General features: G+C 47.2%; 1 protein-coding gene and 1 long non-coding RNA gene across 2 annotated transcripts in view; one reads left to right on the forward strand and one right to left on the reverse strand.

Moving 5' to 3' along the window:
* Nucleotides 1-2,765: 2,765 nt before the first annotated feature.
* On the reverse strand, nucleotides 2,766-13,904 carry LOC146822337 (uncharacterized). Its single transcript, XR_014963259.1, has 4 exons — nucleotides 13,613-13,904; nucleotides 3,615-3,710; nucleotides 3,425-3,517; nucleotides 2,766-2,907 (listed from the first exon to the last, which is right to left on the reverse strand). It is a non-coding gene; the product is annotated as an uncharacterized LOC146822337 (long non-coding RNA).
* Nucleotides 13,905-14,033: 129 nt separating this feature from the next.
* The window catches only part of LOC146822338 (uncharacterized), a 34,050-nt gene continuing 20,504 nt past the window's right edge, over nucleotides 14,034-27,579 (forward strand). Inside the window, exons 1-2 of the mRNA XM_085613419.1 lie at nucleotides 14,034-14,164; nucleotides 14,336-14,558. The gene's annotated coding sequence lies outside the window, so the exon portion shown is untranslated. The remainder of the gene's footprint in view (nucleotides 14,165-14,335; nucleotides 14,559-27,579) is intronic.

Consider the following 27,579-nt stretch of genomic DNA (forward strand, 5'->3'; position numbering starts at 1 on the left):
AGTGCCCGTCGCACCATAACTGGTACGTCTTGGCCCATCAGATACTGGCCACAAGGCATTGGACATAGCCAGCTCCAGTCCCAGGCGTAGCCAGCTCCCGTCCCAGGCGAAGAGAAGGAAGCTATCCTGCAACTCCGGTGAGATGCTGCAGGTGCCGATGATGGACAACTAGCCCCGCTAAACTAGACAGGGAGTGTCCAGGACAAAGAGGTTGGACCACCACCATCCCCATACCCCGCCTGTGAATCGGTAAGGTGTGCTCTGCCAGACCTGCCCCCAAGCTCAGCGGAAAACGCGAATAAGCAGGATACGACAAAAGGTAGGGGGGTCCCTGGATGTACTTGAAATCACATACTGGCCAACCAGATGTACCCCTCGGACAGGTACCAAAATCGCTTTGGATTTGCGCCTCACTCAGCACAACCTTTCATCCTGGACCTACCTCCAACATGACGTGTAATTGAGCGCGCTGTAACCCTAGTGATCTGCTGGCTCTGCCAATGAAGTGACAAGATGATGCCTGCTAACCTGCCCCCAAACTCCCAGCACACCCATGTGTGCGAGCTAACCACCGATGTCTGCAACGTTTGCCAACCCAAATAAAGCTTACTTCCCCATGATCGAGATGGGGCAGTCCTGTCCAAGGAGTAGTCTTGACCATACGCATCCTGTAAGTACCTATGCAATGAGTGCCTGAATAGTTCATAGTACCTGGTGCTTTTAATAGCTAATGGCAGGTCGAACAGCATCAACAGGCATCCTCAGCTTACAATAGGATTGTTGGAGTAAGGGGATCCAGTGAGAATAAAGATATGACAGCATCCCATCTGACCAACCGTGGTGGGAACCACTCCTGTATATTCTAGTACAAAAGGTCCCCGTTAACCTGGCACTGCCTGATGTGTGTGACATAGGTACATGGTCCCTTCGCATGGCGGCCTGCCAGTGAGACAAACATCCAATCCCCGATAAGTACCACTACCTGCCTACGCTACAATCTTGCCTGGCATTCCTTCATGCCCAGATATACCAAGCAATAATTGCTCTCCTCCGTCACTTGACCCGACCACACTACAAAACCCACACAGCGAGTAAATGCGGCCTGAGACCTGCCCCAAAACTCACGGAATCATGAGCCGGATGATGTGCGAGCTCGCCACCAACCTCTGTCAAAGCCTGCCAACCCCACAAGAATTTAGTTCCCTTATGCTCAAATAGGGGGGGGGCAGTCCTGTCTGGAGATGTGTGTATTGGAGGACATGTGTCCTAGAGTACCTATTATTTGGGTACAAATGTCAGTACCTCCAGTACCTGGTGTGTTTAATACTAATAACAGGTCTAACAACTCAATCAGAAACTACATGCCGTCCAATTGCCTCACAGCACAGGGCTAGTTGACACCCCCCCGTCTAAAAACCATATGTGACACACAGGGAGATTAGAAGTCAGGCTAACCCCAATCTGACAGAGAAAGACTCACCCCGCGGCTGTGCCCAGAAAACCACCATCCCGCATCAAACAGGCCCGATGTAAAGACAACAAGAGCCTAACACTCAACACCCGCGGATAACCCCGCAAATAACCAATTGATTAACGATCATTAATGATATGAATGACACTTCCTTGCTAGCAATCAAACAAAGATGATGAGGGAAACAAACCGATATCAGTAATTACGCCCGTTTGACCAACAAGAAACTCTAAGAAGACCAAGGTTTAAGGCTGCTCTTGTGAGATATTCCCGAGCTTGGAGTGTGCTGTGTGAGACAGTAACATATATACGATACTTTTGGAGTCAAAGTGCCTGGTCTGGTCTGACGTAGCCCAGATGGAGCAGAGTATCACAAATATACACAGTCAGTCTGAACAGCCTGGCACTGTAAGTACAGAAGATGGGCGCATGCAAACTACAAGCCTTGCGCGATATACACACCTTGCGCTGAGGGGGAACTGGCTCGTGCCGGCTTCGCCTCATACTGAGCGCGCCACTCACTGACCCATGGTGCCATCATCAAGCTGCGCCCCAAAGGCCCCCCAAGCAGCAGCCGCACCTAAAGAGAGCACTGCCCTCCCCTACCCGGGGACGGGAGGGCTGGATCTGCCCCTCTCGAGCACAGGACACCAACCAGGCGACCAGCCCCAATTTGGCTTTGGTGTAGTAGTATACTGAAAATGCAACGATTCTGGACATATGGCACATGTGCTTGCGAAGAACACAATCCCTTAACAAAATTGGCACCAACCAAGCACAAGTCTTTTTATTGTTCTCAACCTGTGACAGCAAAACTAACACCAGCGGTCGCGCTACCAACCCACAGCGCTCCGATTACCGAGCCCAGTATGCCTCCCTGCAAAGCTTCACCATGCGCCGCTTGGGCCATGTGTTCCACTCTTACGACATCACTAAAGGGTTTCTTTTAGATCAATACTGTAAAGCAAAAACGTCCCTATTGTTATCAACAACCAGGAGGAAGAGTACTCTCCAGGGAGCATATACCTGTTGCTATATTTCAATCCTAATTAGTAAAAGCAAAATGAGTAAGAACTGCAAATTTCTGAGGTGTATCAATATACCATTTATTAAAACAAGTTCATTGTAAGCCACTTTATGTTAGATGAGTGCCTTACTAATCCTCCTATAGTAGGTTACAATCTAAATGACTCTTTATAAAAACAGGGGGGACAATGAAGACTGTCCTATATTGGATATACTCAATACAAAAGTTAAAACCATAAAAACATAATTGCATTAATGCAATGTTGGGTATAATCAATACACATATTAAAAACAATCAAGAACAGTATTTTAATCTTATCAGTCGTGTTGTTAAAAAAGGTCGACGCAGCGTTTCGGTGATTTCTTTATATTTAGCACCTTCTTCAGCACTAACAACTTTATACATAGATCTGTGTGGCAAAAGAAATACTAGAATTAGAAACCATTCCTATGGATATCATACATTTTTGCAGCAATCACTACTTTGTCTTACTCATTTCTGTAATTCAAATAAATATCATAGCAGTCCTTTCTATTCATTTTCTCACTGCTAACATGTCCGATGGCTTTAACCCCTTCGGTGCTCATGACGGAATGGTTCCGTCATGACCCACGGTTGAGCTGTGCTCATGACGGAACCATTCCGTCATGAACAGCGGCGGAATCTGCGCAGCATCGAAGGGGTTAAAGTTCATAATGCTAAAATATGCCTTTGTGTTTTTTATTTTCTGTAGGACCTATTCTAAATATAATTAGTTTATCCACATACACTTTGTTGCTAATTGTTAAACCATTTAATTATCTATTTCTGATGGCTTAGTTTGTATTTATAACCGCTAAGCGATATTCATAATCAAACATACATGATTCCTTGATACTCTTTATGTTTGTATTTTTATATATTTAGTTGGACCAAGGATACAGTACCTTTTATTTTGAAAAAAGATTTTTTTAGTCTCTTTTTTGTATCATCGAGTATGTGCTGTTTCTAATTCTCCCGGTCACCATCAATATCTTGGTCTGTTAATAATACAAAAATTAAATATGATTCCTCTTGATTGATAGTCACTTGAGGTCTAAGGACAATCTAGTTCCTTATTACAATGTAATTGCATACCTTTGTCGTCAATAAAAGCGTAATTCTATTCGTTAGAGCCGCCGTGTCTCATTTCTTGTTAGAAAATTGGTATTCAGATCATTGATCTCTTTTCTTCTGGGGGGAGACATAAACACACATATAGTTTATCAATCATTGGTATAAATACTAGACGGATGTAGCAAAAAGTAGCCACATGGTTATATACCGTGCCCTCAAACTCTGTGTGCTCAAATGTTAAATAGTAGCAAAACGCATAAGCGTTTTTATTGATATCTTGTGTATAACTTCTCAGACAGTTTAAACAAGAATGATAACCATTCTCAATGTCCCTCGTATGTGTTCGCTCTCAGATTATACCGGAACATGTACAAAGGGGCATAATGAATATAAAATTATTTAAAAGACGGTCTATTCGACTATGTTGCAGCTATGGAAAGCGCTCATGATCAAAACTATTATAAAGGCAACGCTGAGGTCTACATTTCTTTGATATTGCCGATAAGTATAGAGGGGTTTTACTCATGTTAAAAGCAGTTTACAACCTCATCCCAGTGTCATCTATTTTAATCCAATATTCCCAGCTAATGCAAGGTATTATACCTTAACGCAAAAAGAGCATATTCATCAGAGGTTCCCCCAGTGCTTACCGGATCGCGTTTACGCGGCCTCCCTGCTCTAACGAATTTCCGGGTTTGTGCATGTGACGGACTTCCGGAAAACCGGGCTTTTTATATCGTGCAACACGCCCACTAATAACGTAATTAACTCAATCGAGGGGGTGCTATGATTCATTTTGTTTATCAACTTACTATATCTAATTTTTAAAAGATTTAAAATTGTGAATATTTAAAATAATTGTGGCCGTCAAAATTGCATTTATTTTGTTGCAACCTGATTTACGAATGCGGCGGCCATCTTAAGATGTTTGTTACGTCCCCTGGTTTATCTGTTATCTAATGCAGTTGCCTGCTCATTAGCATTGCAACTGGAAGTGTTATATTTTCAGTATTCAAATATCACCCATCCATTAGATAGTATCGACAGAGAACTCCAATGGGAATTTTTTAATGGTGGAAAGAGGGTTTGTATATGAATATCTTATTATTGGTTTACATATAGGGCGACCCTTTTGCGGTTATTTCTACATTTGTTTATGTCAAAAATCCCTAGTTTAACATTAAATTTTGATTTATTTTTACAGAACGAAATCGCATTTCTTGAGGGATATATTAATCAATATATTTAATGTCCGCAGTCCAAAAACTTACTATGGGCTTTAGTTAGTTAACCTCATATAGTTTATTACTTCCGTCACGGAAAATTTTGTTTGTATTCACAGTAATATTTGATGACACTATTCCTAAAAGGGAGGGCGCAACAGCATATGTTGGAATAGTCACCACTATTATCTCAACGAGACCTGTGACTGCTGATTATTTATTGATTAAATCAATCTCTCCCACTCTTCTTTATTATTCAGCCCGGTTTTGTACGTGTTAAATTGGGACATGTAGAATTGTTCCCGTTTCTTTCTCTTTGTATCGTGGTTCCCACCACGCGCATTTACTTGAATAATCTCAATTCCACACCATTTGAGATCCTCAATTTTGTGATTACATTCAATCCAGTGTTCTACCAATGGTGCTGTTTTTTTCTTAGTCCTAATGGCTGATTTGTGTTCTGTAATTCTGATCCTTATCTCTCGTGACGTTTCTCCAATATACCCTTTGTTACAAGGGCACATTATAAGGTAAATCATATCCTTTGTTCTGCAGTTGATAAAGCTACTTAGTTTGTGAGAGATTCCCATATATGTAATCTCTTTGCCTTTGATTATATTATTGCAATTTTTGCAGGAATTGCATGGACAATTTCCCACAGGAAAAGGGGCATTGGTAATGCTCCGTTGTTTACATATTGGCTCTGTTCTGTAGGTATGTACCACATGATTCCTAATGGTACGGTTACGTCTGAATGAAAACATGGGTTTAGGGAGTGCAGCATTGTTTTTGTCATTAAGTAAGTGCCAATTTCTAGTTATGATATTTTTTACTTTGTTACTTGCACTACTAAAATTAGTTACAGATCAAAACAGAACCTCCTATATGCTAGTTGGTAGAGTCACCTATCATTTTCATTACTATTAGTGAGCTGTTGCTGTGTGACCGTCATGCAAACACGTCACCATCCTCGAATATTGAATGGAAACACAATTAGAAATTGGAAGAGTTTGACCGTGCACTGTCAGTAACTCTTCCCAAAGTGGGCATGAAAGAGCTGGACTGTATCAAATTCAAAGCTGTTCCAAACAGGGGCCCCCAAATAAGTTTCTACCAAGGGCAACTGATACTACCGCATATGGAATGTTGAGTAGACGTTAGGCTCGAACCTGCTTTCTCAGTTCAAAAGTTGGCAGCTCTAGCCTTACGCCACAACCTCGGCCACCTATTGTGCACGAGTATGCACTCCTGACCTGGTTTGGAAATTATATGAATTTTGCCCACTGTGTCGCTACCGCACCCTTTCGCTGAGTGACAACGTACGCAGCTCACCCTGCAACTGACCCTGATGCTTATTGCAGCCCCTTGATGCCCTTGCCTGTCAGTCACAGACCCTGGCAACATAATGCCCAGCAGCATGTTGGAGGGGAAAGTCCCACGTACTAGTTTGCGTTTCCATCATACCTTTACAGAGGCTCCAATTTGTGTAAAGTGTGTGTCACTGTCCTGGCAAGGCATACCCAGTGACCCGTCCCAGTCTGTAACTATGGTATTCGGAGATGTTGCTTTGTTCCTTTAACCCGTTCCCTGCTCATGACGGAACCACTCCGTCATGAGCCACGGGCGCCGTGTGCTCATGTCGGAGTGGTTCCGTCATGCTGCGGCCGTTGGCGGCCGCTCCGCCCACGCGGCACTGATTCCCCGCATGTGCGGGCGATCAATGCAAGTGGGCGGAGTCATGACGGAACCACTCTGTCATGAGCACAGCGCGCCCGTGGCTCATGACGGAGTGGTTCCGTCACGAGCATGGCGGCGCCGCTCTGACCCCGACCCCCCCCAGCGCCGCAGCGGAATTCGTGCCGCGGCGAAGGGGTTAATTATGGGAATTTGCATCATCCGCTGTATTTCATTTCTGTAGTGTTGTGGACCTCAGTGTTACTAAACATCCTACCAGTGAACTAAGAGACCTTCTACCACCGAGCTCACCCAAGCACGTCGGCAAGCACACAGAACCACTCATGCCAAGACCGGCGAGGCCTTATACCAGTATAAGTCTGTCAAGAAGAAGAAATAACAAAACAGTGGGTCAGTGCCACCCAGTGGCGCAAACACCTCAGCACTCTGGAATGAACATAGACCAACAATAGGGGTTAGTACGTGAGCCACTGGTGTTGTCCTGATACTCCCCTGGTTCAAAGGCTATGACCTTCGGTTTGTATCCGCTGATTTTGGTGACATTTTTCTGCCCTTTCCTATGCACAGCCACATGTTATATAAAACACATCCAACACAACGTTTACAATTAGCACGGCACAATCCACGGCAAGAAGCCCTGCAAAAGTTCCCCAATTTGACCTCGCATCCTAGTTTTGGGATGCCGATAAGACTGGCGTTTAGTGAGCGTGGCACTCTCATCACAAAATTGGGGGGCGGGCACAGGTCCCTGCCATGGAGGATTAGTCCAGAGAGCTACCGGACCTGGTCCTGATAACACCCTCAGACGAGCTATATTGAAAAAACTGATATTGCCTTATACGGCGACATGTTGCCTATCCTAAATAAATGATACAAGAGCAAGACTCTCCTGCAATCTATGGGATCTGTAAGTAGGCACGGAGAGGTCAGCTGCGTTTCGCAGCCTCACCGTATGTTGAGCCGGCACTGAGGATCGAACCGGATTCCCCGCTCCAAGATTTGCACTTCTGGCCACATTCTCTCCCTCGCAAGTTTTGCTAACCACTTAAAGGGTACCCTTTCAAAGAGCCCATCATGCATGCTGGTCCTCTGCCAGTACCTAGGGAAAGAGGCAAAACCCTGTTCCCTTGACCCTCGAACGCTCCCGTGAGTCCAGTCAGCTGGAGCCGTCCGTGAAAAATCCAGTTAACTTCGCACTGAGACGTCTACATCCTCCGGTGCCGCGCAAGCCTGAGTGTCACTCCACGAATGCGACGCCACGGGACCACTGACCAACAACGCTGCCTCGGAGCTGCAAATCCCATGCGGAAGGTGTGTCGCTCCTACACACCGCGTCAGGCACAAACTTCCCCAGCGCTCGGTTGTTTTTTTAAATTTAGCTGAAATGGCAAAGCTGTTACCAGACCAGTTCGCCGAAACTCTGGGTTTCGAGGCAGTGAACACGCACCTCATTTACCGACCCGTCCGGAGGAGGCTCCGACCCGGCTCTCCCCACTGTGCCCCTCAGCATCCCGCAGTTTATTAGCGCTATTCGAGGATCACGATCAGGCCCGCAGGAGCACCCAGCACACCGCCCCGTCATGACCATACCTCAGCCTTCGCCTTCACTGCCACAAAAACCCAACTCGCCTCAGGGGGCCTGAGCCTTCAGCCTGAACCCAATGGGGGGAAGCACAAGTACACCAAAGAAGATTGCCCCCAACGGGCCTCAGACTCCCCTCTGGTACACCGACTTAGGCTGCACCACCAGAGTGCGGCGAGGAGCGGCGACCAAGCGGGTGGCAAAGGCCTCCGACCCGCAACAGCAGCTGTAACTTATAACTCAGGGACCCAACCCTTGACAAAGATTTGACCCTATAACTTTTAGAGTCAGGGAGCTTAACCACTTGGTCACCCCCCAACATCGCAAGACATAAGCAAATGCGCCGGACTGGTAAACTTCAATTATTGCTGTATGTCACCAGATCGGATCCGAACCCACAACTTCATGTACTGGTAAAATTCAATTATTGCTGTATATGTCACCAGGTCGGGGTCCGAACCCACATCCTCACCCTTGATAGATGCTTCACCCCACCTCTAGTGCTATCACATTCCGGTCACTGCCCCCAGGAGACACGGACCAAAACCAAACCACGCACCCGCTCACCGCCGGAACCCCAACGCTGCCTCTGCTCTTCATCTGTTGACGCCGAGCCCTCATCGTGAAAATGGCAGGATGCCACTCCCTCGCCCCCCGGCAGCCGGGAAAAAGACGCCGCCCCTGATATCCTGCCACTCAAAACGGGCCCGAAAGTCTCCCTCTAGCCTTGGGAAAAGCCTACTGAATGAACCCTTTCTGTTGATGCGGTCCAGGCACCCAACCAGGGTCCATGTAATGGACGAGAGTCCCCAGGCGTGGTCACCCGCACCGCACCACAGCGACTTTGGCACCTTAATTGCGGGTACCACCTCTCTAACTGTACATGGCTGGCAGACCCCACCGCGGGATTGAACTGCGGTCTCAGATACTGAAGTGAAAACGCTCAACCCATGGAGCTACGGCGGAGGAGCAACTGCCATAACTATTTTAAAATTGGTTGCTACCAGTAGGTATCGACCCAATCCTTGGCCCCTCCCGGCCTGCACCCACATTCTACGCCTGCACTTTAGCGGTGAACAAAGTGGCCAGCACTCCGAACCCAACTATGCTCGACCGGCCCGCCTCCTTGAACATTGCCGATGGGACTCACGTCCACCCGTACGTAGCCCGGTGCCCCTCCTGCTCTGCGACCCCTGCCCCCTCCACGAAACATGCCCAAGAGCCGTGGCCCCATGGGAACACACCACCCGGACCCTCGGCCCCTGCTGTTCCCCGCAACACACCCCCAGGCCAGGGGGGGGGCTCAGTGACGACCTGGGCCTCGAACACTGGCCCAGTTCCACCCATGCTGCCAGGTTCCACCACGAGGTTGGAGTCGCAGACATATATGGGAACCATCTTGAGTGGGGGGGCGAAAGAGATCACATACTCACCAGACAACCGACGCCAGACCAAGGACAAGACAGCGGGAACCGGAGGAACCCACAGTGTGTCCAGCAGAGGACAAAACGGCGTGGCAACTCGGTGCGACCAGTCGGCGAGACGGCGAGGGACAAAGAGGGCAAAGGATGGGCGGGGACAGCCTAAATACCCCTGTCCCCTCCCCCATCCCCGGAAATGGGTTGGCCGGACGTCTTCCCTGGCCGTGGCCCAGGACTAGACCGGCCGACCCCAGTGCCTTCCTGTGGCACTAAGGCGGCCGCCCTTTTAGGGTGGCTGCTGCGCAACCCCCCCGGGCAGCCTTGCAGAACAACAAGACGGACACTCCTGAGAGCAGAGAAAGAGCGAAGCGGAACCTAGGCTGGGTGAGCCCTGACACTTGCACAGATGGAGGGATGCTGCGCGGACTGCAAACAGGCTGTGGCTCCAGCAGAAACACAGAGGAGTGACAGCCGTCTGCTTCGCAGTGCGCGCACACGTGGCGGATTCCTCGAGAGTGACATTTAAGGCTCAGTCTGGTTAATCCATATTGACACACCGGCAGAAAGAAAAGAATTGCTCTCTGGTTTCGTTGCATCGAATCTACTAAGAGCTGTAGGTTCGGGCATCATTCTGTCTACAGGTGGCCCCTTGGGACAAAAGGCATTCGTTAGCACAATGAGCTCTCTCTGTGAAGTGTGGGCTGCATTCCTGCAAGCCCTCTCTTCAGAGGATGTAAGAAGGAGACACGAGGACACTTCCTATGAAACACTATGCCTGTGTCTCTGTGTCTGCTTGAGGGACAGCGCCCAGAAGTAAGCCCATGCTCGATTCACACATTTAAGCAACTAAACAGTGTCTCGTGCGTTCAGATACAAAAGGGCAAATAAAGGAAACTGAATATTAGTATTTACTGTTTATTCATTAGTGGATGGAGCACGAGTGCGGGACCGCCGAGCTGCAGACACACCCATCCAGTGACGTCTGCTACGACCACTGATCAGAGCGTCGACTGGAGATCCCCGCAGGAGCGTGGCGACCGGCAGTCCGAGGCAATCACCTGGAAATGCATGGGTTGGTTGGTGCGCGCTTTGTCACGCTTTGGATGAGCACGCACGGCAGGGTGGACGGTGTCCACCCTGGAAAATAAGCGGGAGGACGCCGAAGAACAATCCTGTGCACACATACAATTATACAGTCATTGGTTGATACAGGTCAAAGCAATACAACAAAGCAAATATTCGTAAAGGATTAGAAATTTTCCTTTAATGACCATATCCAGCCACACGTGTTTCATCGTGGGGAAAGTGAACCACGAATCTTCAGGGCTGGAAAAAACATACAAAACGATTTGTGCTTAGACACGTGCCAAGGACAAGGCGACACTGTGTATTAATGTTTGTTCCAAACAATGTTTAAAATCAGTGCGGAAACGAACAGCAAGAAAACACCACAACTCCAAAAAGGTGCTGAAGTAGTAATAAGAAAGATATATCAAGAAATAATAACTAAAACTCCAATCCGTGTAAAGTCAAAAAAGAAAAAGGAAGAAAGGAAAAAGCAAATGGAAATCACCCTGCACCCGAAAGTGTGAAGCAACTCAGAAACATTGACTCCCTTAGTATTAAAGGAATACTCAGTGAAAAGTCACGAAAATCATACCTGTAGCTAATGCCGAACTAACAGTGGATGCTGTTAGTTCGGCATTAGCTAGATATATCTTTCTTATTACTACTTCAGCACCTTTTTGGAGTTGTGGTGTTTTCTTGCTGTTCGTTTCCGCACTGATTTTAAACATTGTTTGGAACAAACATTAATACACAGTGTCGCCTTGTCCTTGGCACGTGTCTAAGCACAAATCGTTTTGTATGTTTTTTCCAGCCCTGAAGATTCGTGGTTCACTTTCCCCACGATGAAACACGTGTGGCTGGATATGGTCATTAAAGGAAAATTTCTAATCCTTTACGAATATTTGCTTTGTTGTATTGCTTTGACCTGTATCAACCAATGACTGTATAATTGTATGTGTGCACAGGATTGTTCTTTGCTCAGTTTGAGGTCAAACTTGTTTGACCTTTACAGTTTGAGGGGTTCAGGGGTTTCCCCTCCCTGTTCTGCACCATACGGATACTATTATTTAAGACACTTACGTTTACCAGCAGAGCGCCAGTACTTCCTAACATCTCAATACCCTGTTCTTTGAATTAAGCGGGAGGACGCCGTCCACCTGTGTGGTACCCCGACTCATGCCCTGGACGTAGATATGTAAGTATATAAGAACCCTATGGAAAGCACTGCAGGTGTCTGCCGTAGATATGCAAGTATATCAGAACCCTATGGAAAACACTGCAGGTGTCTGACGTAGATATGCAAGTATATTAGAACCCTATTGAAAGCGCCATTGGTGTCTGCCGTTGATATGCAAGTATATTAGAACCCTATGGAAAACACTGCAGGTGTCTGACGTAGATATGCAAGTATATCAGAACCCTATGGAAAACACTGCAGGTGTCTGACGTAGATATGCAAGTATATCAGAACCCTATGGAAAACACTGCAGGTGTCTGCCGTAGATATGTAAGTATATCACAACCCTATGGAAAGCAAGGCAGGTGTCTGACGTAGATATGTACGTACATTAGAGCCCTGTAAGTGCCACTGTACATGTCTGACGTGGATATGCCAGTTGTTGGAAGACACAGAACCCCTAACTTGTTCAGACTCTGCATTAATTGTGGGTGACCCACCCCCTGTGGACACCAGATGCAGTTTATATTTCTACAGGTTTTTAATGCGGAAGTTCCATATTTTCAGATTGTAACTGGAAGTAACTTGATTCTTCCAGTCCCTTGGAGTGCCAGGCAGTAATCCCTGTAACTGAGCTCCCTGTGTGTTGTAATCCAGCAGAGTGCCAGGCAGTAATCCCTGTAACTGAGCTCCCTGTGTGTTGTAATCCATCAGAGTGCCAGGCAGTAATCCCTGTAACTAAACTCCCTGTGTGTCGTAATCCATCAGAGTGCCAGGCAGTAATCCCTGTAACTAAACTCCCTGTGTGTTGTAATCCATCAGAGTGCCAGGCAGTAATCCCTGTAACTGAGCTCCTTGTGTGTTGTAATCCAGCAGAGTGCCAGGCAGTAATCCCTGTATCGGAGCTCCCTGTGTGTTGTAATCCAGCAGAGTGCCAGGCAGTAATCCCTGTAACTAAACTCCCTGTGTGTTGTAATCCATCAGTGTTCCAGGCAGTAATCCCTGTAACTGAGCTCCTTGTGTGTTGTAATCCAGCAGAGTGCCAGGCAGTAATCCCTGTATCGGAGCTCCCTGTGTGTTGTAATCCAGCAGAGTGCCAGGCAGTAATCCCTGTAACTAAACTCCCTGTGTGTTGTAATCCATCAGAGTGCCAGGCAGTAATCCCTGTAACTCAGCTCCCTGTGTGTTGTAATCCAGCAGAGTGCCAGGCATTAATCCCTGTAATTGAGCTCCCTGTGTGTTGAAATCCAGCAGAGTGCCAGGCAGTAATCCCTGTAATTGAGCTCCCTGTGTGTTGAAATCCAGCAGAGTGCCAGGCAGTAATCCCTGTAACTGAGCTCCCTGTGTGTTGTAATCCAGCAGAGTGCCAGGCAGTAATCCCTGTAACTGAGCTCCCTGTGTGTTGTAATCCAGCAGAGTGCCAGGCAGTAATCCCTGTAACGGAGCTCCCTGTGTGTTGTAATCCAGCAGAGTGCCAGGCAGTAATCCCTGTAACTGAGCTCCCTGTGTGTTGTAATCCAGCAGAGTGCCAGGCAGTAATCCCTGTAATTGAGCTCCCTGTGTGTTGTAATCCAGCAGAGTGCCAGGCAGTAATCCCTGTAATTGAGCTCCCTGTGTGTTGTAATCCAGCAGTGGGCCAGGCAGTAATCCCTGTAACGGAGCTCCCTGTGTGTTGTAATCCAGCAGAGTGCCAGGCAGTAATCCCTGTAATTGAGCTCCCTGTGTGTTGTAATCCAGCAGAGTGCCAGGCAGTAATCCCTGTAACGGAGCTCCCTGTGTGTTGTAATCCAGCAGGAGATCCGGGAATAAACAACTGAGATCAGATCAGACTCGTTATCTCGGCTCTGAATTACCAGCACAATCCCCAGTGCTCGTGCCCTGTCTTTGTAGTGTCTGTAATCACAGCGCCAATGCTTGTTTGTATCCTCTTCTCACAGCCAGGAGTATTGGACTGTCCGTGGCAAAGGTGCAGCTGTGAGACGGTAAAATATCCGCCCTCGGAAGCGCTCTCTGGGGTCTGTTTTCATCTTTTCTTGTCTCTGTTCCCCCCGAGCAGCCGCCGAACATATCTCTGTTTCTCTTTTAGAAATGACCCGGGCTCACTCACGCCTGGCGGCGTGTTAGAAGATCTGCCGTAATGTATACAATGTATCTATAGATTATTCCTGAATTGAATTAATAAAAGCAAGCTTGTTGTTATAGGCTCCGCCCCTTATCCCTCAGTCTGCAGTCTCTCATCATCAGTTCCGGTGGAGGTGATTGGAGGAGGTTCTGGGGGCTCCCTCGGCCGACCACCCCTCTGACGTCACTGGAAATGGCGGGGAGACCACACCAGCCCTGGATGCCAGACGCAGACAGGCCACTTATTTTCGCGTGAAAAGAGCGCGCCGTGTGATCTGCTGCAGGTGAGTTGTCGGCGTGGGAGGGGGATGGAGCCGAGGGGGAAGTTACTGAGTGAGGGAGTCTGGGGGCGTGTTAGAAGATCTGCCTTACTGTATACAATGTATCTTTAATGAGATCTAAACGTTTATAGATTATTCCTGAACTGTTTAATAAAAACAAGCTTTTTGTTATAGGCTCCGCCCCTTTTCTCTCCGTCCTGCAATCTCCCATCTTCGGTTCCGGTGGAGGTGATAGGAGGGTGATCTGGGGGCTCTCCCGGCTGACCACCCCCACTGGATGAAGCGCCTCTGACGTCACTGGTAGTGGAAGGGATGGGAACACATCAGCCCTGGATGCCAGTCACAGACAGGCGAGTTATTTTCGTGTGAAGTGAGCGCGCCGTGTGATCTGCTGCAGGTGAGTTGTCCAGGTGGGAGGGTTGGAGGCTGAAGCCGGGGAAGGTACTGAGTGACGGGGTTTTGTTCCCTCCTTTTGTTTGCGATGTAATTGTGGCGTAAGGGCCTGAGATGCCGACTCTGGAGCTAGGAAACAGGTTCGAGTCTCTCCGTCTGTTCTACAACCTGTGATTCAGGGCAAATCAATTATCCTCCCGGCGCCTGAAAAAATGTGAATGTACCTGTGTAATGTAACTGCGGGCCCGTCAGCTCAAGGTGCCAAAATGAGCTGAAAAGCACTGCAGAGACTTAAAACTGCCGACTTTTTTTTTAGAGGGCTTTGGGGCGGAGTGGGGGCAAAAGTGCCTCTTGGGTACTTCTCGGCACAAGGCCCCGCCCCCTCCTCAGGCCCCGCCCCCTCCTCACACAGTGACATTTTGGCTCAGGTTGGCAGGTCTGTAACTGGCGCTCATGAAAAGCGCTCCAATACCTTCGGGCCAAGTTCACACTAGATAAAACTATTTAAAAATAGGTCATTTTATGTTTTTCCACGGCATCGCCCCCGTTCGTGTGCCGTATTGGTGTAAATGTGACGGCTGTTGTGACGTCCCGTCCCTTCCCTCTCTCCCCTCTGCCTCCCTCCTACAGCTTCCTCTTTCTCCCCACCTCTTTCCTTTCTGCCACCCTCCCTCCCTCCCTAAACCGGAAACAATCCTGGGACCGGTTTCCGGGTATCAACCTTCATCAGCCAGGCTAGCTTGAATCCAGTGGCAAAGTGAGCAAGGGACTCACATCTGGACATTCCCTGCCAACTTGGGGCGAACACAGCAAACACAAGAAGATGATGGACGGAGCGCTGAAACTTTTCAGACACTCACCCCCAGTCACAGATCTGGGTTGAATCCATCATCATTCTTTAGCTCACTTCACCGCCCCAGTTCAGATCCAGCCATATGCAAATCATTCTTGACCCTGTGCCTCATGGGAACAGTCCAGCCCGAACTGCCAAGCCAGGTCTTCCGTGAACGGCAAACAAGCATGATGATGGATTCAACCCAGATCTGTGACTGGGGGTGAGTGTCTAAAAAGTTTCAGCGCTCTGACCATCATCTCCTTGTGTTTGCGAAGTAGTTTTACCTGCCAAGTCACAATGACCATGAACTGCACACGCAGGCCCTGTCATGGCAGGCCTGAGACATGGCTAGGGGGCTACTTACGTGGGCCACACAATCAGTGCTGCAGGCCCACTAGTAACAATTCATTTACAGGCCCTGGGCACCTGTAGTGCACGTTATTAGGGACTTCTAAGCAAATTAAATATGCCAATTGGGTACGATCCAATGGTACAGTGATTTAGGGCAGAGAGTACAAGCACTTTAGCACTGATTAGCAGGGCTCAAGTGCGCAGAGTCCCAGAGACAGCAAAAATGGGTACAGAAAAGTGTGAGGGAGGCAGGCAAAATGTTGAGGGAGGACCACCCTAAGCCTGTCAGGTTGAACACAGGTGTATTGTGGGTGGGGGTCCATGTATGTACTCTCGTCCAGTGAGAAAATGTGGGGTAAAGTGTAATTTTTCCTCTGGAAGGGATCCAGGCATTGAGGTGGAGGGAGGGGTATGGGGGTGTCCAGAAGTGTGGATTTTTCTTTTTCGGTCGCAGCCGACCACACAGCTGCTCAATACATCTTGGGGAGTGTTAGAAAGTTGCCCTGGGAATGCATCTGCCCCTGCTCGCTCGCCACATTTGTTGTGCAACACGAACAGCAGAGCAGGGGGCACTTTCACACTTCTGTGAAAGTGCAATTATTCTCTAAAGCCAACAAAATCTGTGCACAACTACTTTTCATCTTGAGCCAAACCAAAGTAAATAGGTCATTCTCCTATCTCTGTGAAAAGCGTGGTTTCCCCAGCTGGAAGTATAGTGCAGGGTTTAGAGGCAAATTGTGAAAGAGAATTTAGGGTTTCACTTATTTATTTAGGAGCTTATAAAGCGCACTAATACCCAAGGGTGTCCTGTCCTTACAGCAATAAACACATGCTAACCATCCCACTCTCCGCTGACATTCGCAGAGATAATTTCAAGCCCCTTGGTCTGGTCCGCACGTGTGTTTCAAATCTGTTATTTGTCCCTTTCTTCAATGTACAAGTATTTGTTAGAGTCTTGTGCCAGCAGTCTGTTATCTTCACGTAGGACCCATCCAAATAGCATTTAACTTGTATGTATTACTTTGTTACTATTTATTTAGGGAACGCGGTGTCAAGGAAGCTGATTAACTGATTAGGATTCGCGATTCAATTTCCAATAGTGGCTCTTTGCAGAAACACACAACCCTGTCTTTGACAAGTTATTTTTACAGTGTTGTTAACATGAATAACATATCCTACATGGTATTTCTCAGTCCTCTGACCTAAACAAGCATTGTCCAAGCCAATAGGTCTTGCCTATGAAAGCTATTGGATTTGGCAATGTTTTGAAGCCATGCTCTACAGCATTGTGGATAAAACTAATTTGAGAAAGCACTATGCCGCCGCCAGAGCTAATGCACTTTTTGGGTCGAGCCTAGGCAGCACGCATGCGCTGTATGGAAGACCTGCTGTAATCGCTATATGAAGGTTAATCCCGCCTGCAACTTGCCATTGGTTCACTCCTACGTCCCTGTCCTTTGCTGTATCCTCATTGGTTGGTGCTCCAGATAAATCAGTTCCGTTTCTCACTGAGGAGCACTGACCAAGTACAGTTTCCTTACGCTATCGATGTGTATATGTTCCTTTTGGAACTACTTGTTTTATTTACTACTTGTGTTGTGTTATACTGTGTTTGCATCTAGTACACTGCGGCGCTTATTTCATCATCGCGGTGCCTGCTTCATGAGCATGGGCGTCCGCGGGGGGGGGGGCAAGGAGAGGAGCTTGCCCCCCTACCCTGGATCGCCGGTCTGTCCGATGCAGGCCGTACAGGTGGTGATGTGGAAGGGGCGGCTCGATTCAATTCAGATGCTTGGTTTCTTTTACTCGCGCACTCCATAACTTGCCCCTCCCAGCCTCCCCAAGTCAGCCCCCACTGTCAACTATGAGGCAGCAGGCTCACACAAAATGATACAAGTAGTTACTTTAAGGCGCGAGGGGACGCGCCTTACGGTAACTACTTGTGTCATTATTGACAGCCCCCACAGTTGTGTTTTGTCTGCAGGGCCGTCAATATTAAGAGCGCGAGAAAGCACTTGTAATGACGACCCTGCTTGATGAGCGGGACAACTGCTGCTGATCGGCAAGAGAGAAGGTCCGGGCCTGTCTGCTCCCACAGCTTGAAGTAAGCATAAACTCTCCTGCTTTCTGTCTAGCTCCTCACTTGATGAAAACCGTGACTCCAAGAACTGGCTTCCCTCTCTTTCCTCTCCTTTGCGTCTTTCGTTCACCTTTGATATGGATCTAAAAAGGAAGTAATACTTTTGCTGGAAATGTCTGTTTCTGACATTTTTCTATTCCAAAGCGCAGCCTCGGGATGAAGACAAATTATTATTATTTTTTTTTTAAATAAGAAAAATAAATAACTAAATAAAGCAAGACAGAGTGGTCACAAAGTGGCCAGCTTGGTTTTATTCACACCCAAACACATTAGCGCCACTTTACAGACTTTGCCAGTGAAGCGCTACCTTCATTTTTTCTCGTCTTTGAATAGCATTGTTTTCCTCAGGTGAGGAAGTTCACCGTTCCTGGAGGTAATGCGATATCTGGTTGATGCGTGGTGTCAAACGTTTAATGTGATCCTTATCAACTGTTTTCCTTTTATTAGTTTATAAAATGTGCGCTGCAGCTTTATGTTCATGACTGTGCTCTTTTAAAATCAGACTCCTTATGTTTTGTAAGGATTTAAGCAATGGACATTGAAACGGGTCCCTTCTGGGCCCTGTAGTCCTGTCCTTTGTTTTTCAGGCAAAAACCCTCGTTGATTTGTGAGTAGTGAGTGCACAAGGGCCATCACTAAAGCTTTATTGACGTTCTTGCTTTTGGAGTTTGTTTACACCTTTTAGATACAAAATGTTGCTTAAATTAGCAGTCGGATTACGGCACGTTTTGCTCATTTTTTGGTAGCCTCAAAGTGTCGGTATGTTAAATCGTTTATTTAATTCGGGAAGATGTCGATTTTTGTTAAAGTACGTCTCGGGCTGTGTGAAATATTAGTAGATAGAGGAATGCTATGTACGGTGCTTTATTAGGGGTAAGGGTTTCAGTTGGTTATGTGAAACTTGAGAGGAGACGCATTGTGTGTTTGTGATTCAACTCTGCCTAGAAGTTGGTTTAGTACCTGTGGTGAGTGTGACGTGAGCTAGCCCCCATTTCATGAACAGAAATAGGATTGTCGTTTTGCATTGGGGGGAGTGGGGGCAGTATAGAATGACTTAATTGACAGCTCGTTGTGGGGGCATATTTGTGGGGTTTCGCTCTTTTCTGTGTGTGCTTTGGGGGTTATTTCTGAGAAGGCCCTCCTCGGGGAGTTGTGGCTAAAGCCACTTGTCTGGGCTATGTCTCTGGGTGTACTGTGCTGGTATTAAGTACCTCTTGCCGTGGCATTGTTATTGTACCTTTTTGGCGGGGGTCGATATTAATGTTTGGTAGAAATAAGTATTGGTGTGAGGCTCACCCTTTATGTGGGTCTTTGTTTGGGTGAACTGCAGAGCTTTGGTGACATTGGGGTGGTTGGGCACTGTCTGCGAATATACATTTTTCAGGGCAGTATCAGTCATATGTATAGGGTGACCAGATGACTCTCACCAGGGCACAACTTTTCCAGTTTTGATTTGCCATACCAGTGCATTCTGGGAGCTGTAGTCTAGGTTACTTTTATTTCAATCAGTCGGTCTAACACTCTACCTAATAATGTAAAAGCAGAGCCATGGTCAGGAAAAGTAATTCTCCCCGTAACTTGCAGGCATCTTGTCGCCTTAATTATATAGCAGCAATGGGCAGTGTCTCAGAAAGGAAGAACTCTTCCTTGGTGTTTTTGAGAGATGCAGTTCTATTGTAGAAGTGTCTGCAAAGCGCTATATTTCTGTTGGGATCTGTGTGAGGTGTCATTATTTTGAACAACATGTAACCTCCAGCTGCATAGGGGCATTGTCGGAGTGAAGTGCAGCTCTTTAGGCAGGAATGGGTGTGGAGACTATGCATGTGTGTGTATGCAACGGTGTCAACATGGGGTGTGCATATTTGAAGCCACTTCTCTTGGGCGAGCAACCGGAGAAGTATCTCTTTGGGATCAAACTAATTGGCTCGTCATTGAAGGACGGAAAGGAGCAATGAAAACAGCACAGGCAAACTTCAAAGTTGAATAAAGTTCATGTTATTATTAAGACAAGAAAAAAAAAAGAATTCCCCACCCCTTTAGTTTTTAAACTAATGGAATGGTCCATGAAAAACGAATACATCATACCATTACCATCTACTATGCCATGGGTACTCACAAACTTTCTGTCGGGGGCCAAAATTACAGTGTGGTTTGTGGCCGAGGGCCGCACCGGTAGGAGTGGGGGTCAGTGGGGGCGGAGTCAGTGGGACGGGTGGGGCTAAAGTAAAAAAAAAAAAAACCCGTTTGAAAACAGCCAATGCGACAATGTTGTATTTTAGAGGAGATGTAACTACAAAGAGCACATTTTGATAATACATTTGTATCAGCAAACAATAGCAATCTTAATAGGTATTGCTCTGGGGGACCATGGGTACATTACCTGAAAGGTCCACGGGCCGCCAAGGAAGGCCTGCCGGGCCGCTGGCAGCCCGCGGGCTGTACTATGAGTACCACAGTACTACACTGAACTCCACATCCATCTGCCTTGACAATATGTATATGTGGAGTTCAGTATATGTATATTGTCAAGGTACTTACCAATATATAATTAACCCCACAATATTCTGAGAGTGTATATTTAGGGTGCAATATTTTTGCAGAATAATATTTCTTTTTAATATTCTGGCACTATATGAGCTTAATTTGCAAAGGAATAAGTGCCGGGGCCCAAAGGTTAATTAAGAAGCCCACTGCCCGCACTATCAGAGGTCGGGGTGCATAATATCAAGGCTGCAAAATTCCACCTCAAGCCTCTTTAATCTACCCCAGACAGTCCCTGCCGCTTAATCTCACTCTTGTAGGTTTTATTTCCAATGCTGCTTCCTCTCTCTGCTACTATTTTCCGTCTTTTTCTTCCACCCCATTCTCTCCTTTTGTGCGTTTCTCTCTTGTTTGCATCAAAATCTGTTAAGGGAAAAGAAGTGCGGATGTCCCTCCTAATTGCGAGGCGTTGCTTTTCTGAACATGTTACTTACCAAATCTATTTCAAATGCCTCCGAAAATGACACACAGGAAGTGCCTGGGGGCTGCGGGTTAATCGCAATACACACAACAAAATAAACAAACAATAGACCCTCTCTCTGGCGCCAGCACTGGTGCAGTCACTGGGTGCTGTGAAGGGTTGATGTTATTTTCAGAATTCAAAGGAGCCAAAGTGTAATTCCATGATGCTGTGAGTGGCGCGTTATCACCTTTCACAGCCCATTTGCTGGCAGGTGGCAGGCACCACAGGACGGCCCCCCTCTGTCCTGCCACCTTCTGCACACACCACAGGAGGCGGGCGATCAGGGGCAGCTTCTGGAAGAGTCCAAATGGAAAGGGGGCGAGGGTCAAAAGAGGGATTTAATTAACAGATCAGCCTGGATCTGAGTTCGCGCTGCTGCAACCGGCGGTGTTTGCTGACACTAAAACACCACCGGTATGATATCTGCTAGGTCCACGGGCCGCCAAGGAAGGCTTGCCGGGCCGCTGGCGGCCCGCGGGCCGTACTATGACTACCCGTGTACTATGCAATAACCTAGCCTGTAATTGACTCTCGGCTATCTCTCTCACCACTTTACTTAGTTCTTTGGGTTCTAGGCCCTGGCCAGTTTGTATTGGCGTATTGGTCTCCTCTTCGTCCTACCAGACACCTTCTCCACACTGATCTTTTATTCCTTTCTTAAACTTAGCGGTATCAGGCCAGCACTGCCATATCTCAGCGATTCCAGGTCATATGATGCCTGCCCTGGTCCCTTTAGACAAATTAATAGGTAGAATGTTCACTTGCCTGGTTACCCCACCCCCATTTTCTGAAAACTAGAAGCAACTGTATTCGTCTGTCTCCACCTTTGGTCATCTCTCATCGATCCCCAGCAAGTCTTACTTGATATGATTTATTGCTTCCGGACCTGCCTCTTTAGCAGATGACTTTGCTCCTAAATGTATCTGTTAGCCTTGGACCTCTGTGTCCTAGCTTTAGCAACACCACAAGGAACTGGGGCTACCACATAACCCCCCTCGCCCTCCCCATCAGCAGTTCTTTTTTTTACTCTCACCGCATCACCTTTTTATTAAGTGACCTCAAAACAGTTTCTTCTCTAGAATGGGCAAGGCCCCTGAATAACGTAAAATATGGCCTCAAGCTCATCCTCCATTTACTTGCCCCTCTACTCCTAGCTGAATGTAACTCCCAAGTCTGTCAGAACTCCATCTCACCAAACCCATGAACTCCATTCTGTCCATTATTACTGTTTGCCTTTTGGTCTCTGCCTCTGTTCTAAAGAGGTGTGCATTGGAGGACATGTAGCTTTGCCACTTCTGTGTTCAATGACTTGCAGAGCACACCTACAATCTACCCATTTATCAGTCCCCTGCTTTCCTTGTTTCAGTTTTCCTGCACCCGGCCTTTCCTTCTGCACTGAGCTCTCCCTCTCTTGCTTTTTCACAAACTCTAACAAGGACACTCCTCTGAGTTTTCTGTCCAAGTAGATAGATGGAACCAGTCATGGCTTTGGTACTTAATATGGTGCTTCATTAACATTGTTCTAGACAATGTGGCTTAGCGAGGCTGACCCTACTAGCTCTTGAATTTGATAAAATCGTCCACTGTACCATCAATGAAAGGTTTGTTGATGTGGATCTCTCTAGAACCACATCAATCTGATTTAGGGATTTTTTTTTCGGGCCATTTTTAGTTTTTTCCTCTGTTCCATTGTAGTTGCCAGGTCATCTGCTGTGGCGCCTGACAAGAATTTGTTTCTCCCCCCATCCCCCCCCCCCATGGTTTCTTTGTTTATTTAAGCTCTGTGTATTATTCGGTTTGTTTAATTTATTTATTTAATACTTGTGCTCAATCATGTCGGAGGATGGTGATGAAGTAGACATTTTAAACCCCCCCCCGAAAAAATGTCTGCGGACGCCCATGTTCATGGGATACCGCACTACAACTTTTACTTTACTCCGCTGCGGGTCCGCACGCCCTCTTTCATAAGCAGTAATGTGTATCACTTTTATTTTACTCCGCTGCCAGCCTGGACCGCGCACCCTCTTTCATAAGCAATGTAGGAAAGTAGGATCTGCTTTCCTGATTACCCCCACTTTTTGCTGGTGTTTTGTTTTTCCGACCTGTCTAACTGGGGTCCTGGTAATCAGGAACCCAGTCACTGTACTAAGGTACCCAGGGCATAGGTCCACCAGGGGTCTTCTATGGGCTGCAGCACATATTATGCCACCCATAGGAGACCACTCAAACTGTGTCTAAAGCCTGCCATTGCAGCCTCTGTGAGCTGGTGCTAGCACCACTTATGACAGGTATACGTTTTTTTTATATCAGAGGTCACTACACTTAAACCCTATATGTCACCCCTATAGTAGGCTCTTCAGTCCTGAGGCCAGGCTGTTTGATTATAAGTGTGAGGGTGACACTGCATGAGCAGGACACCCCTACAAACCACAGAGTCGATTCTCCAGGCTTTGTAAGTGCGGGCAGCCATTTTAAAACATATAGTGGATACCAGTCATTACGAGATGTTTCACTATATAGTGGCTGCACCCGGTCATGTAGTAATCATACCCCAACACCGGTTCCGGTGTTGGAAGCATGATCCCATGTACCAGGGTGCTCCCTTGGAGGTATTCCCCTCCCCCCCCCCCCCCCCCACCGCCTGTACTACCGGTTACAGCCTTTCAGAGTCTGACAATAAGCTAGTGCTGCTGCCAACCATAGACTCGATTTTGCCCTCCTGCTGCTGAGCCAAGCTTGAGCACAGGGAGGCAGGATAATAGGTTTCGTGTCACTGGAGGTGTGACCACCTCCCAGACAGGACTTACTGTATTGGGCTGGGGTGGGGGCGCTTGCCTGCGCCACCAGACTGCTTTGAAGGGCACATTTGGGTCCCTCCTTGCATACTCCAGTTTGAGCCAGTTCAGGCAGCCCTTGGTTCCCCCTCTGGTGCGAAACTGGACAAAGGATGTGAAAGTTTCCTCCTCTCTGTCCAGCCCCTTCTCTGGGAGGGACCCCTGAATTGTCCCAACCCTTTGCCTAGGGTACTTAAGGGCTTACCTGTGGGTGGCTCTTCAGATTCGTCGTGGGACAGGATTCAGGTCCAAAACCATTTTAACTTCAACCGCCTGGGCACCTTCACTGGATTTTGCTTGGAACCGAGACTGCACCTACGAAGACTCCTGCTGCTCCTGGTCTCGCTGTTCTGCAAGCTTCTTAGTCATCTGTGCCTGTGCCTCTTCCAGGTTCCTCTCCAGGCCTTTTGGCATTAAGGACACCCAAAGTAATCTCCCTTTGGAGTGAAGGAGTCACTCCCCTGTATCTGCATTCACCGCAACAAAGCTGACCAGTCTGCTGCTCCTGATGTCCTACAGACTCCGGAAGGCCCTGCTACACAGGTGGTGGTTCTGCAACTCCTTTGAGGCCTGCCTTGTCCTCCCAGCCAGTGTGAGGCCAGCATTCTTCTTCGGAACCGCTGGAGCCGAACCCCTGAGCACTGTGTCGACTTGCCTGTTGCCAAGGTTTGTAGGCACTTACTCCAGATATCTTTGGGCTAGAAGAAACTCCTGCCTCCAGTATCTCTTCCTGTCAAGATCTTTGTCCTCGCCGCTTCATTTGCACCGTGGGCCTGCATCTATAGTGAGCTGCTTGAGGTACGCTTGCGACTCCCATGCCTTTGGCCTGTGGGTCCTCTTGAGCGTCTTATTTGCCTTCAATGGACTCCCTGCTTACTCGGGGGCCTGCTCTCACTCTCCTGCAGTTGGTGAGTCCGCTGCACCTTGCTGGTCCCAACATTACTCATTGTTTCCTTTCCACATAGCAGCTTTTTTCTGTCCAGTGGTGTGCAGTTTTTCAATTATCTGCTGCATGTGTGCATGTTTTGCAGTGATGCAAATTTACTCGTTTACTTAACCTGAAGCCCAACCCTGGGCGGCTGCAGCTGAGAGCACTAAGACTCGGATTAGGAACTATGTGTAAAGTATTTCAACAGCAGCAAACAATGAAATAAGAAAACCACATATGGAAGAAGGTACCAATTTATAAAAAATCGATTTATATTTGTATTTATTTTTAGAGACCTTGAAGTATGAAATATCCCGGAGGGTTCCGGAGATACAGATTTAAGATGATATCATCACTTGTAGACGCACCTGCAAACATGTCCATGGGGTTTGCTCCCCAGCATGACCCTGTTCTCCTCCAGGGCTAATGCTAATCTTGTCACCCCCTGGCCGAGCTTTGTCTCCTAAATCTCCAAGAGGGTAAGCTGAGCCTCTAGGTTTCTTGGTCTCCTCACCACTGTGGAGCCCCTTTCACTCCCAGGCAGAGAGTTGTTTCATGATGCTAAACACATACATGCAAGGTCTCCACTGGTGGTCATTCCCTTGAACATATTAAAAAGAGATTTTGGAATAGGAGTAAGAGTGGCTCAGCCATCCTGATCAAATTGCCAACATGTTTCCACATTCATCTAAAGTTTATTCGAGTCTGAGCCCTTCATCAGGGCTAAATGCATCCCTGCCTGTAACTGATTCATACTGTGCATGACAATGAATCCAAAGGCACTCACCTAATGCAAGTCTCTTCTTGGGTGGATCCCTATAGTGAAGATAAGATACAGATAAAGACAACGTGAGAAAACAATATGACCACATATAATTATTGTTCAATAATATTTTTTTAGATTTTTATCTTACTTAAAAAATATCATCCACCCTTAAATAGCATCTCTAGCTTAGTCGCAACATCTAACAAATAAAATAAAATGTTTGTATGTGGGAGACTTTTTTGTGACAGTGCAAACTTATACTGCACGTATGGGCATGCATGCGTGTAAGTATTCATGCAAGATATCCATTCATACGCTTATCCATACTTGGGGGTAATCCAGAAGTCATGCGAGTCAATCGGGGAGGCATACCCCTGTAGTCACACACTTTACACAAGATAAAGGAATGCAGCTATTTTGGGAGAGAGCAGTGAGTTATATTATAGCCATTGGTATTGGGGCAAGGAAATATGCTGCCATTAAGTGGAATCGTGCATTCTGCATAGCTTTCAATTGACTGATATTGATGTACTGGTTACGATATCAAGGGCCAAAGTAAATCGAGAGACTGTTGCTTTTAAGTGGTGTAAGTGAGCCAGCCCTTCCCCACCACGTCTTCACATACTTCATCAAGGTGGTCGTGCCTGCCTTCAAACCTGAATTGTCCCTCACTTACCAGCAGCAATACAGTTTGTGTTCATGCGTTCAGGTTTTTAGGTCTCGCTGAGTCAGCGCGCATGCGCTGCTCGGAGAGGCTTTAGTAGGTGAGTTTTCAAAGGGCTGCTGGCTGGTGATAAGCTTGCGTTCACGCGAGCAAACCGCCAGCCTTCAGCGCCATCTGTCTTTCCTCTTGCTTGCTCCTTGCTTCCGCCCCTCCCCCGCCTTCGCGCTTACAAGTGTTTGGGATTCTCCCAGTGGGTGCATCTCCGTCGTGCTGATAATTAAGAAAGTAGTAGTCCTCAACCAGACACAGCCACCGAAGCGAGGGTGCTTCTCTAATAAGGAGGTTCCCAGCCCGTAATTTGCAGAAGTTGATGCTTTCTTCGTGACATCTCAGAATGTCTTCTCCGTCCGAACTCCCGGGTGAAGAGTGGTCAGACAGGAGCATCTTGGTTGTTTAGTCTCTCTGATGTGGCCAGATGCAGGTGTCATTAGTAAAATGTCTCTTTGATATGCGTCTGTGGGTGAGGGTTAACCTCTGTGAGTGACATCAAATCTATTCCGTGCTTTGATTGGCTAGCCTCCTGTGGCTGGATTTGTGTTTCACCGTATCAAGCTTTGGAACATTTTCGGTGACTTTCAGAGATCAAATCCCTCTGTTTTCGTGCACGAGTTTGGGAGGTGTGTTACGAAGAAATATGACTTTGTATTGAATCCGAGGATTTCATTGGGCCTTCAAGGGACAGATGAGTGAGTTGTAGAGATGTATTCTCCTGAGAGTAAGATGTGAATCTTTCTGTTGCGAATAGCATGGGAATTTGACTGTGGGGACCATGGTTCCTCCCTGTTGCGGCTCTGGTGTGATGCCCTTGTCTAGAATTGGGGCGTGAAGGCCTTCTGTGAGGCTGCACGTTGATACAAGGTGGACAATACTAGCAGAGCGCTGCTATACTGTTTGCATCAATACACCAACCATACACGCAGAGATTATCAGTAAAATGCATAGGCAGGCAAAACCAGTGTGCATGTTCAGTGTCAGAATGGTGAAACCTGTTTAGGAAGGGGGAGGGGACGCTGTGCATTTGCATTCCAAAGGGAAATAAAAAAAAATTCAAGAATGTATGTGTTTGGCACTGTAATTAAAATCAAATGACAAGACAAACAGATGAAGAGCATAACCTTTTTGATAAGAAAATAGATCCCGCAAGTGTAAATTGGAAAAGAGAAGATAACAAGTCTTGATTACAAGTGGGCATGAGATCCAGGGGCGCTGCGAGAAACCGAGTTGATACCGCCCCCTCTGGGGACAGCGGAAGTTTGGAGAAGCGTCATCCAGGAAGCTCCTTTTCATCTGCTACGTTCATTTGCAAACCCGTCTTGCGACGCTGAAGGGTTGCGAATATCTCTGAACAGCATCCTAGATCAAGGAACACTTTCCTCGAACATTCTTGGGAATAATTCTATTTTATGTTTAAATCTGTTTATTCCGTTTTAAGAGCTACAGAGC

This window comes from Triturus cristatus, chromosome 6, assembly GCF_964204655.1.
Source record: "Triturus cristatus chromosome 6, aTriCri1.1, whole genome shotgun sequence".
Taxonomy (NCBI): Eukaryota; Metazoa; Chordata; class Amphibia; order Caudata; family Salamandridae; genus Triturus; species Triturus cristatus.